Genomic DNA, 12,771 nt, shown 5'->3' with positions numbered 1-12,771 from the left:
TTCGGGGGAAAATGAACATACTGGCGGACGAACTCAGCAGAGGGCGGCAAGTTCTGTCATCGGAATGGACGCTGAACACGAAAGTATGCCTAATCTATGGAGGGTTTGGGGAAAACCGTCCATTGATTTATTCGCAACATCCAGGAACAACTGTCTTCAATTGTTCTGCTCCCCAGTTCCAGATCCTCTCTAGCCTGGGTAGTAGATACGGCGTTGCTGGACTGGTCAGGGCTAGATGCGTATGCTTTTCCTCCCTTTGGGATGATCAGGGAGGTCATCAACAAAATAAAGCTCCATCAAAATGTTCACCTGACTTTGATAGCTGCTTTTTGGCCGAGGAAAGAATGGTTTCCGGACCTTTTTTACATGTTTGGGACTTTCCGAGGCTTCTCCCTCAAAAGAAATTGCTTCTCAGACAGCCGCACTTCCATCGCTTCAATCAAGGGTTGTCCGCTCTTGTGCTGACAGGTTTCAGACTATCAGGGGTCTCATCAGAGCAAAAGGTTTTTCATGTAGAGCTGCAGAAGCGATTGCAAGATGCAGAGGCACTTTTACGATCAAGGGATATCGAGCAATGCATAATTCAGTGTTCAAGCATATGGGACTTGAACTGTCGTCAAATAGTGATCTGACAGGCCTTATCCAGTCTTTTGAGCCATCAAAAGTGCCGATGGACTGTGTAGCTTGGGCTCTTGATGTAGTCCTGAAATATGACCTCCCTTTGAGCCTCTTCAATCATCTTTGAAGAATTTGACAAAGAAAACTTGTTATTTGCACTGGCTTCAGCGAAATGTGTCAGTGAAATTTGCACTGTGGACTGTGGATAGAAGAGTGGGTTTTGCTCAAGGAAATGCAGTTTGTTCTTTTGCCCCTTCCTTTTTGGCGAAGAACAAAAATCCGTCGGAACCTTGGCCTCGCTCTTTTGTTATTAAGAATATCGTGGATATTCTTGGGCCTGAAGAGAAAGAAAAACTTCTCTATCCAGTGAGAGCGCTAATATTTTATCTGCATAGAATGGGTAAAGGGAGAGGTCTTTCTGCACGTTCTTTCTTAGGTTGCTCATCACCCAGGTGCACTCCTAAGTTAAGGATGAGTCTTTCGTGCTGTTGAAGGTTAAGGCACACAAAGTAAGAGCTGTCGCTACCTCGCTAGCATTTCGCAATAACCTATCGTTATCAGCGGTAATACAATCGACGTTTTGGAGATCTAAGTCTGTGTTCGCTACACATTATTTGAAAGAGGTAGAGACAGTGTTTGAGAACTGTAGTACTCTTGGGCCTTTATCCATTGGTGGCATGGTATTAGGAGAAGCAACATTGAGGGGGTTGTCTGTCCCTCTATTATTTTGCCTTGCATCAAGGTTGTTGGGTCTTTGGGAAGTCTGGTGGTACTTGGTACCTGGAGTGCCCTCCAGTCGATTTGGAATAGAGGGTATTTGTTCTACTAGGTGTAGGTGACCATATCTATTTGTGCTATTTGGTTGTCACCCAGGGCAAGGGCATTCTTAATTTGTTGCTTCCTTGCTAAGTCAGGGATTAAGCCCACAACTTCAAGAGACATTTCACTTTGTAGAGGAGACACATGGTCTAGCTACCATTCTCTCTACTAAGTAAACTGAGCACCAACCAGAGGCAGTACTCAACTGCAGCAGCTTGCTTACAAGGTAAAGTATGACAAGCATATGGTCTATGCTTTCACACTGTAACCCTTTTGATAATAGAGTTATTTCGGAAGATGTTATCTCCACTACCCTCCTCCTTTCAATTTGGAACCAACTTAATAATTGCTTGGTAAAACTGAATCAAAATGATATTTTTATAATAAAATAATGTTTTATTCATACTCACCAAGCAGTTATTTGATTCAAACCCTCCCTCCTCCCCACAGGTGTAGTTTGCGGCCGAAATCCAATTGAGAGGTATGACGTTATACCTGTTTACCGGAAGTGGGCAGTAACTGGTTACCTACACCAATGATGGCGGCGCGACCGAGAAACTTGAAGTTGGTCTGCCATGCATAGGAATCCTACAGCTGAATAATTGCTTGGTAAGTATGAATAAAACATTATTTTAATATAAAAATATAATTTTTTATAACTAGGAATAACACAGTTTACGTAATAAATTAATGTTTTTATACATTCAACTTACCTGTCAGATATATACTTAGCTATTAGACTCCGTCGTCCGACAGAAATTCGAATTTCGCGCACACGCTACAGGTAGGTCAGGTGATCTACCGCCCTGTCGCTGGGTGGCAGGAATAGGAACCATTCCCGTTTTCTATCAGATTTTCTCTGTCGACGCTACTGACAACAACGTTGTTAGTTCCTCCGGCTGATTTTCATTTTTTTCATTGCAATTGATCTTCATATTGGATTTTTTGGTGACGTATTTGGATCGTTGTATTGGCATACGCTATTGTGGACCGTTGATTGGATTTGGATTGCATTTTTCATCATGATGTCTGACTTTGGAAGTGTGGTGAGAATGTGTGTGAATGAGGGCTGCAAGGTGAGAATGCCGAAAGCATCGGTTGATCCTCACACTGTTTGTAAATCGTGTAGAAAGTATGAATGCTCTTTCAATAACACTTGTCACGAATGCGAGAGTTTGAGTGCAGAAGGGTAGAAGTCGCTAACTTTTTATTTGAAGTTTGAAAGAGACAGGGCGAGGAAGGCTTCTTCCAAAACCCTGCATAGCTCTTTTTCTAGCGATCTAGTTAGTAATTTTGTACCCTCTTCTCCTCTGTTAAATGTTGCTCCTCCTTCTAATATTTCAGTACCTGCACCTTTTGTAGATTCTGCAGATTCTACATCGGAAATTGCAAATCTCAAGGCGGCCATAAGAAAATGGAGCTTAAGATGGCGGCTATAGAAGGTAAGCATAGTGAAATAAAAAGTTCAGTGGAAAGTGACATAAGTGTCCCCAGTGTAGTGGAGGGGGCGTCTGATCGGCTCCACAACGCTCCCAGGCCTAGACCTCTTTCAAGCTCCCAAGCCCAGAGGAGAAGGAATGTCAAAAGCCGTACGGAGGTTGTGGAGGATCCCCACCAGTCAGACGTCCCTTCGGCAGGATCTGTGACACCTCAGACTGCCAGAGATCGCTATCGGAAAAGCGTTCTCCGTGAGTGTTTCTCTTCGTCGGAGAATTCTTCACCCGAGAGAGGATGGAGATCCACGGATCTTTCCCGCCCCTTGAAGAGGAGCTGGAAAGAGTCTCGATTAGACTTGAGTCCTGAGCGTTTTCCAGAGGAATTGCCGTCGGAAAACAAGAAGGCTAGAAGTTTGTTGCTTTCTCCTGCGGATTCGTGGGAAAATGATAAGGACCGTTCTCCTTCCCCTACTTTGGACAGGAACAGAGGAACTACGAGGATTCTGAGAAATATGCAGGATTCGATCGCTTCTCTCGTTGGAGTTCTCTCCAAAGATCCTCCAAGAAGGAAGGATTCATATCTGCCCATTAAGATGGTCTAAACCGTCCTTATATCAGGTTCGTCCGAGAGATTTGTCTTCTTCGGACAACGATTCTCCAGTCTCGGACTCTTCAGTCTTTAATGAAAACCCTGCCAAGTTTCAGGCTCCTACCAGGCGCCAGATGAGAGCGAGATTTCTCCCAGGCGAGAAGCGCCAGCCAGGCGCGAGGAGTCAACCAGGAGCGATGAACCAGCAAGACGCGAAGCGCCAGCCAGGCGCGAGGAGCCAGACAGGCGCGAGGCGCCAGCCAGGCGCGAGGCGCCAGCCAGGCGCGAGGCGCTTGCCAGGCGCGGAGCTTCAGTTAGCAGTGATTCTTCGTTTGGAAGTAGATCACCTTCCAAACGAAGACTCTTCGAGAAAGCCAGACACCAGACAAAATAGATGGCCCTTCGAAAGTAATGGTATCTACTTCGACTTCTCAGGGCATTGCAGAGATCTCTTTAGAAGGACAAGAGAAGAAAACTGATAGGTTTGGCAGTCCTTCTCCTACCAGAAGTATTTCTCCCCGAGAAGGAAGGTCCCTGAATAAAGAGTCTTCCAAAAGAACTCGTTCCCCTGCTGATAATTTGGAACTTGAGGATGTGTCTGATGAAGAGATTCCTACTAATGAAGGCCTTTCTGACTATAAGGTCTTAGCTTCTCTTCTCCTCCAAGAATTCGGAGTTGTTCCAACACGGCATACAATCCTTCGGTCTTTTACAATAGGAAGGTTACTAGCGGCAGCTGGATAGGTCGTAAGCTTTCGAACAAGGGGTTCGGTAGTTAACTGCTTGTACGACAGGCGCGCGCCATCGCGCTCTGCCCGCTTCATCGTCGTTGCTTTCGTATGGTTGTGTTTTTCTTTTTCTATTTATCTAGTGAAACTGAATTGTAAGTACAATCATTTCATCTTTATTTCCATTGAATTCAATTGTGAATGAAAGGATCTTGTTTCTCCACACCCTCCGATTACCCGAGTGCCGGGACTGAAGGGCGTAAGTGCGGGAATTCATTTTTCCCAGAAATGATCCTCGTATTGTGTATGCTCGGTGCTGAGGGCGGGAGAGCGCTCGCTCCGAGCTTATATTTTGGTTGGATATGTGTAGATGAAAATCGTAAGTAAGTACCCTTTTCATTTATATTTTTTTGACCTGTATGCTCGTTGCCGAGCGAATGCGCTCGGCACGGAAACTTATTCTGTATGGAAGTGGAATCGCAAGTACAGTATTCTTTTTCATTTTCATATATTTATTTTGATTGTAGCAATACTCATTTTGGATCAGTTTCCGCTCTTACCCGGAAATTGATCCTTTCCCCTTTTTATTTGAATGAAGTGAAATCGCAAGTGCAGTATTCTTTTTCATTTTCATATTTTATTGAGATGGCATTATTTACTTGGATCAATGTTTCCGCTCTTACCTGGGAATTGATCCTTCCCCTTTTTATTTTGTATGAAGTGAAATCGCAAGCGCAATATTCTTTTTCATTTTCATATATATTTTGATAGCTTGCATCAATTCATTATGGATCAAGGTTTCCGTTCATAATCGGGAGTGGATCCTTTTACCCTTGCGCTCGGTACCGAGGGCGCAAATGCGCTCGATCCGAGTCCTTATTCATTGTGAAGTGAATCCTAATGCAAGATTCTTTTTCATTTTATTCCTTTTATTATTGATTGCATCAATATTTATTTTGGTTCAAGTTCCGCTCAGTCAGGGAATTGATCCTTATGCCCTTGCATTCGGTGCCGAGGGCACGATTGCTCTTGGGCTCTTATTATTGTTATTGGGTACATGGGTGCTGTGCGGGGGTGGGGAACGAGAATCCCCCCCTCCCCCCGCTCAGCTCCCACAGATATGGCCCTTCCCCTTTGGGGGGGGGGGGAAGGTTATCTGAGTTCTTCTCCTCGCCCGATCCGTCGAGCGCGGGGGAGGGCGCTCGGTGCCCGATGTGCAATTGTATTCGGGGTCTTCCGCTCGTTCGGTGTGGGGCTCACCCCCCCGCGTGAGGGGACTTCCCCCCCACAAATCACTACTACTGTTATTTCCGCAGGTGCTACAGCCACGAGGGTGGACCTAGGTGAGGTATGGGCGTCCTTCGATTTGCAGGGTGTGCCTAGTGTCCAGGGGCTGCGGTTCTATGTCTGGGCCTGCTGCGGTCACCCATGGAGTGGTGACCACGACAACGATATCGACTCCAGGTGACGACGTCCCTCCTCACCTGGTGTACTCGCCTCACGTGGTAACAGTCTTGCCTACAGCCGCTGTGAAGTGCCGTTCGCCGTACCGAGAGGGGGACGTGCCGCCGCCACTCGTGGTTGCCGCGCTGCTGCGACCACACTTCCGCTGCCCTAGAGCTCGCCCCTGGACCTGCCGCCGGTACCAGGATGTTGCTGGCTGCTGCTCCACCTTCTGTGTTTCCGATGCTGCCTGCCGTACCTGCCGATTCTGTACTGACTGTCCATGCAGTTGCTGCGCTGGCTGTCTGCCGTGCTGCGTTGCTGCTGCCGTTGCTGCGCTGGTCCCTGCCGATGCTGTGCTGGCTGTGCCTGCTGTTCCTGAGATGCCCATACCTGCTGACGTCGTCCCTGTTCGTGGTGGTACTACCCCAGACTTTGGTCTGTCTGTACAGGTGCGTCCGGGGCCTGTGGCTTCGGCTACAGCAGCCCCGGCTCCGCCCTGGATGGCAGATCTTACGTCTGTCCTGAGGAAGCTGACGAAGAAGAGGAGGAAGGTGTCGTCGTCGTCGTCTTCATCTTCTTCATCGTCGTCGGCTGCCGCCTCTTCCCCTTCGACTTCTAAGGCTTCACAGCCGAGGAAGAAGGAGGTTGCCTCCTCCCTCCTAAGAAGTCTCCCTCGGGAGCTTCTCGGGACCCGTCTCACCTCGGTGGGACGGGAGGGTTCCTTCCGCTGGTCCTCCTGCTCCTTCGGGAGCGGGACCCGTCTCTTCTTCCGCAAGGAAGAAGACTACGGGGACCAGAGGGGTACCGGCTAACACCGGTAATTCCTCGCCTGGTGTCAGTGGTTCTGCCACTGCATCAGGGTCCGTCTCGGCCTCTCGTTCGCGGGAGGTACCGAGTGTACGGTCGCCTACCAGCGACCGTGCAGCCAGGAACCAGACCTCTGAGGCCGCTCAGCGTCAGGTTCACGGCACGGAGCGGAAGACTGGTGACAGCCCCTCATGCGACTCTCACCAGACCAGCTCTCGCTCTCGCGGCGACCAGCTGGCTACCCGGGCTGACGTGACGGTCCACGACCGGCCACGGGCTGAGGCTGGGAAGAGGTCCCCCCGTTCGCCGGTGCCAGCCACGGCTGGAACCAGCGACGTGATGTGCCGTGAGGACAAGCACCGGTCTCACCGTGACAGTGGAGCCTGCAGGTCGCCTGACCGTCGCTCTCACAGAGAGCGATAGGGTACGGCAACCAGCACCAGCTCTTCTGACACTCGAGATCGGGGCCGCTGTGCTCAGTCCAGCCATTCTCCACAGCGAGACGGTTCGACCAGGCCTGCAGCTCGATCGCCTGCAGCCCTCCAAGCCTGCTGGTTCTGCCAGCGAGCGAGGAGGGAGCGTCAGGTCTGCCTCTCCCGTACCTTCAACCTCCTCGGGTTACACCGGGAGGAGCGAGGTATTGAGTGATCGTGAGGGGTGCGCCCCTCATGATCCCACCACGACGCCCTACGTGCCAGGTACGGTTCTTGGACCGGCCAGGACGTATGCGCAAGTGGCTGGAGGAGACTGAGAGGGCTGTCGCTGTTCCCCCTTCTTAGGAGGAAGGTTCTTGGAATATGCTCTTGTTTGAAGGGCTTAACGGTCCTACTCTGCAAGATGCTGTGACTTCCGAGATCCAGAGGAACTTTGCCGAGGTTATGGCGCTGATTCGTCAGCACAACGACCTCGGGGAAGGATCGCCGCTCCCACCAGCAGAGCCACGTCTCGGCTCGAGTCGTTTTGGGGCCCAAGAGGGAACCCAAATTAACGGTGGGTCTGCCGCGATCGGAGCTTGCCGACTGTGTTGAACCAGGTAGTCTCTCGTCTCCGGACAAGAAGGCTCTCTCAGTTCTGGCCGGTCGAACAAGCTACTTCCACCTCCTCTATTGAGACAGAGGCGTTTCTACGTGTCTTCGGACACCGTATTTGAATACCCCTTCGGTCCTCCTGAGAGGTTGATCTCAACGAGGACTGGAATGAGTCGGAGGACGGTATCGGCTCTCTCCTGTCAGGTGTCGATCAGCCCCACCCAGACGACGTTCACAGTGGCGGCAGACCCTTACTTACAGTATGAGTTCGTAACCCTCCTCGGGAAAACGTTTTCTCCTGACGATACGTTTTCCCAGGCTCTGAGAGGCCATCGCCGTAAGGCGATGGCTGCTCCTTTTCTTCTCCAACTGCTAGTTCCGCTGGGAAGGCGAGCCAGTATCCAATTCCTCCCCCATTCCCTCTCTCCTTACGGCTACGAAGGGAAAGGGGAGGGATCCTACAGAGATTTCTCTGTAAGATCCCACGTTAGGGACTGCGCTACCGGGGGGACCTTGGGGTCCTACCTGACGTAAGCCCCGGTCGTTGAGGAGGGATCCTGCCCCTTTCTCGATTTCTACGGGAATCGAGAGGACCACCAGCCGATATCGTTTGACGAATTCGGTGGGGGTTTCGCAGAGTGCTTAGAATTCTATGGAATTTCTAGCGCACTCAAGAGTGTTCGAGTTTTTTACGATCTCCAAACACTTAGGCGAGACCACGGTCCAAAGTGAGCGAGAATCCCCGATAATTGTTACACGATAATCGGAAACCTCGCTTATGCTCGAATTCCTGTAATTTCTAGCATTTGGAAGAAGACTGCTGCTGAAAGAAGAGTATCTCACAGTAGGCGATTAACCTGGAATAGAGAAGAACGGACGGGAACTTCCAGTTTGGCTTGAACTATCGTCTTCGGTATTCTGTTCACCATTGAAGCTTTCCTTTGGGAAAGACTTCTCCTTCACTCTCTTGACTAGAGAACGAAGCGGTCGATCTCCAATCCTTATTCTCATTCCTCGAGGGGAAAAGAATTTAGGATGGAGGTCGTTGTACAGAACCTACAAATATACTACGTATATTACCCTCGCGACATGATTCTTTTAACAGTTGAATTGTCCGGGGGGTAGGCGCATACCGTAGTTAACTCTACGGTTTGTGACTGAGACAAATTGTATCTTAATTGAACTGCAACTCGGGGTTGCCTGCAACCTCCCAGCAGTTATCAGTTTCGATTTTAGATACTTGGTATTGTCACGACAACACCAAATCAGCTTTTGTATTTACCGAAATCCGTTTCGTTTAAATATAATTGCTCAAGCGTATTCTTTATGCTCGATGGTTCTAGCCGAACGCATTCCTTCGTGGAAGGGATTACCTGGCAACTCAGGATGACGAGTCACCGAGAGCTACTGCGTATTGAACTGCCTGATAGCTGCTCAGTATCAGCTAGGTCTCCGAGATGCACGGTCGGTTACGTCTCTCTCTCCCCTGTTTGATTGACTACCGAACCGTATCTCTACCCAACAATCATGGACTTAGGTCTCTGATTAACGGGGATTCTCGCAATAATGAAGGACCATCCACTGCTGTGACGCTCGATTTCATCGCCTTCGACATTGCGAGAATTTTCAACAGAGATATCTCTTGGACTCTTTCATCTTTCTGTTTACCGCACGGTAACAGAAGTCTGTACTAGTCTCCCGCTGCATCGGTAATGCGAATGATTTTTGTAGACATCTGAGTTTGTCTTCAAAATATCTCGTATTCGCAGGTGTGCAATTATGCATTGTTCGCCCCGAATTAACAGATGTGTCAGAAGACATCGCCTACTCTCCGACCTGACAGCTCTACTTCCAAATGTTCAGCCCATGAGAAGCAGTTCTTAAGGCAGTATTTCCCTGTGTCTTCATTACTGAAAAGCGCTCCGCTTTCATTGCAACTACGATCCTCACCGGACAGCAATGAATAGCGGTTAGCGTTCTCAGTCTTTGTAGCACAGGTTCAGAATCTTGAGAATCCTTCTCTCGATTCAGCTGTGAAGACGTAGGCTGTACACCTTCGTCTTCAACGACACATAGTGTTGTTTCTCCTTAGCTGAGAGTCAACTGTACTATGAGATATCTTGCCATCAGGGACCTCGGTCTCTAGAAGGCAATTGACTTTCGCCTGTTGGGCACATGCCTTAAGAGAATCATCACCTCGCCATCTGGCATCGGTGACGAACAAATTATTTGTTTAGTCTCTTGGCATAACCCTTTTAAGTCAAAGGTCACGTGACTTGCTCGGGTGCTTGGACAACTTGCCTCCTACCGAACGCAGTCAGTCGGCAGCTGTCAGAGCGCCCAAGTCAGTTACGAACTTCGCTGTGGACTTAGTTCGGTTGTTCCATAACAGTCTTTTCTTCGTCCTAACGGCTTGTCACAGTACCCATACCATCGACACCCACCATTGAGTGTCGGTGTCCTATCCACTACCGAGAAGAAGAACTTCACTGCATGGGGATAGGAGAATGTGAGACACTTCGCTGCAGACGGATAGTCCAGTATGGGTACAGGACATCACCGAAGTCAAGAAGAGGGATAGGTCATGCGACCATTCCCTTCTTTTCCTCTGAGGTAATTGCATGACTTTTCCTGCGAAGTCAAGCATCCAGGGGATGGGAATAGGAACTTGTTCTTGCTTGCTGGTACGAAGAGATACGCTTGCCTCTCGGTTCCTGACGATCGGTTAGAGTCCTTCACAATCCCCTCCCTAATGGACTTCACCGCCTTCGATGCGAAGGAGATGCTGCTTTGTCCTGTGAAAGCACGACCGCGCTTTCTGAAGAAACTCGACATCCCAGGCCGAGTGTTGAAGACTCTTCGTCAGCACCAAGATGACCTAGAAGAACACTCCCTTGAGTTACACAAGAACTTCTCCGTGGCGCAGGTACTGAAGGCAGGGGTCTGGTACAACCAGAACACTGGCACCTCCTCCTACCTTTTGGATATTGCCCACAGGTCCTTGGATCGTTTTCCTTGGGACCCGTGGTGGCTGCTCAACACGTGTAGCTAACCCAGACCCTAGCAGGCTGAACAGCATCGAGTCCTGGTGTGACTGTAAGAATAGATAAGTGAATGAGAGAGTGACTGGCTTCTCTTCCTATCTTTTTCTCCCCCTCTACCTGTGGGTAGAGGGATACGGTCATCACCTTGCTGGATAAGGACGAGATGCAGGTGAGCTACTCGACAGAGCCCCATCCTATCCCTTTCACTAGGGATGGGAGCGAATATCCACCACTTCCTCCTACAAGGGGGGGGGAAGTGGATGCCAACAAGAGACAAACCATAACTTTATGTTGCCTCTTGCAAATAGGAACTTGTTCTTGCTTGCTGGTACGAAGAGATACGCTTGCCTCTCTCTTAGTACTTGGTCCAGAGGTCTGACCATTGATCCTGCGGTGCACACCCCGATCAATCGGACAGAGGCTTGGATCCCTCCCTCGCTCTTACGACCAGGGAGGCATTCCAAGGTTAGGCGAACACCAGTCTGTTCACAAAAGACTCAGATTCCTCCCACCAAGAAGTGAGTCTTCCTATTGTAAAAGGACCGAAGGTTTGTATGCCGTGTCGGAACAAATGACAATTTGTCCAAAATTGCATTTTTCCTAACTATACAAACCTGAGGTCCTTTTACACATAGTCCCACCTCATGCCACCCCACACTCTGCAGTTTTTGCTTGGGCCAAAAGCAAAAGTGATTGTTTACCTCCCAGTCGCGCGCGCGCGCCTGTCGGACAAGCAGTTAACTACCGAACCCCTTGTTCGAAAGCTTACAACCTATCCAGCTGCCGCTAGTAACCTTCCTATTGTAAAAGGACCTCAGGTTTGTATAGTTAGGAAAAATGCAATTTTGGACAAATTGTCATATTCGTTAAGTCCAGCAGCTCCTCCTTCTCCTAGATCACTCTTCTCAAGCACGAATACACCAAAATCTTCTTCATTTTAAAAAATGAAACCTGTGATATCGATGAAAAAAGCTCTGCAGTCTCTTAATACTTGGATGAGCACTAAGAAAGAGTCCTTGAGAATGGTGTATTGCTCTCCTCCTTCCAAACTTGCAGGGAGGAGAGGCATTTGGTACAGGACGGGAGAAGCTATGGGCCTGATGCTCACTTCATCGGCAGAATCGGACTTTACCAGTCTAGTGGAGTCTTCAAGAAGACACTCCCTTAATTCGGCTAAAGCTTCTTGGAGCATGTCCGAGTTAGACCAGCTCCTAAAGTTACTTGTCCACGTATTGGAAGTTTTCAATTTCCTGGATTGGTCCCTTGGGGTGCTGGCTAAAAAGACCCGAGATCCAGACTTTCTTGATCCCGAGGTTTTACACAGTATCTTGTCGTGCATGGACAAAGCAGTGCAAGATGGTTTGGGAGAACTGGCCTCTCTTTTCGGGTCAGGAGTGGTCAAAAAGAGATCACTTTTTGGGTCTTTTTTGACCAAAGCGGTATCTCCTTCTCAGAAGTCAGCTCTACTCTACGCTCCTCTGTCGGATCATCTATTCCCTTCTCTGTTAGTTAAGGACATCTCGCGTTCACTATCTGAGAAGGCAACGCAAGATCTTTTGGTACAATCTACCAAGAAGAATAGACCGGCAGTACCAGTTGTCAAGAAAACGGCTCGTACTCCTCTTGTGCCCTTTCGTGGAGGCTCCTCATCTCGACCCCCAACGAAAAGAAAGACTTTCGACAAACGAGGAAGGTCTTCCGTCCGATCGTTTAAAAAGTCGAAATAGCATTCAAGTCCTCCAAACACCTTTAGGTGCCAGGCTTCTAAGGTTTGTAGAAGCCTGGGCCATGAGGGAGGCTGACCCCTGGACTTTGTCTGTTCTGGAGAAGGGTTACATCATTCCTTTCCTAAACAGACCGCCCTTGTCTACAACTCCGAGGGAACTGTCGGCGAAGTACAAGGACCCTGTTCTGAAGGAGACTTCTTCAGACGGTGGTAACGATGTGGAACAAAGAAGCGATAGAAGTAGTGCAGGATCCTCACTCCCCGGGATTTTACAACCGCCTTTTCTTAGTCCCGAAGGCTTCGGGGGGATGTAGACCTGTCCTAGACGTAAGCATCCTGAACCGTTACGTGGAGAAGAAGAAATTCTCCATAGAGACTTCTGCTTCGGTTCTCTCAGCTCTGTGTCCGGGAGACTGGATGGTCTCCCTGGACCTTCTGGATGCCTACTTCCATGTTCCAATTCACCCCCACCATCGAGGAAGTATCTCAGGTTTATGACACAAGGAAAGATCTTCCAGTTCAGGGCCTTG

The 12,771-nt window shown here is 49.2% G+C and overlaps 1 protein-coding gene across 1 annotated transcript in view; it reads left to right on the top strand.

The window, feature by feature from the left end:
* The first annotated feature begins 2,023 nt into the window (after positions 1-2,023).
* Positions 2,024-12,771, top strand: part of LOC135220530 (peptidyl-prolyl cis-trans isomerase FKBP4-like) — a 275,919-nt gene continuing 265,171 nt past the window's right edge. The window contains exon 1 of the mRNA XM_064257712.1: positions 2,024-2,046. The gene's annotated coding sequence lies outside the window, so the exon portion shown is untranslated. The remainder of the gene's footprint in view (positions 2,047-12,771) is intronic.

The sequence above is a fragment of the Macrobrachium nipponense genome, chromosome 2 (genome assembly GCF_015104395.2).
Source record: "Macrobrachium nipponense isolate FS-2020 chromosome 2, ASM1510439v2, whole genome shotgun sequence".
Taxonomy (NCBI): domain Eukaryota; kingdom Metazoa; phylum Arthropoda; class Malacostraca; order Decapoda; family Palaemonidae; genus Macrobrachium; species Macrobrachium nipponense.
The sequence above is the reverse complement of the archived record's forward strand: the minus strand, read 5'-3'. Positions and strand labels throughout refer to the sequence as shown.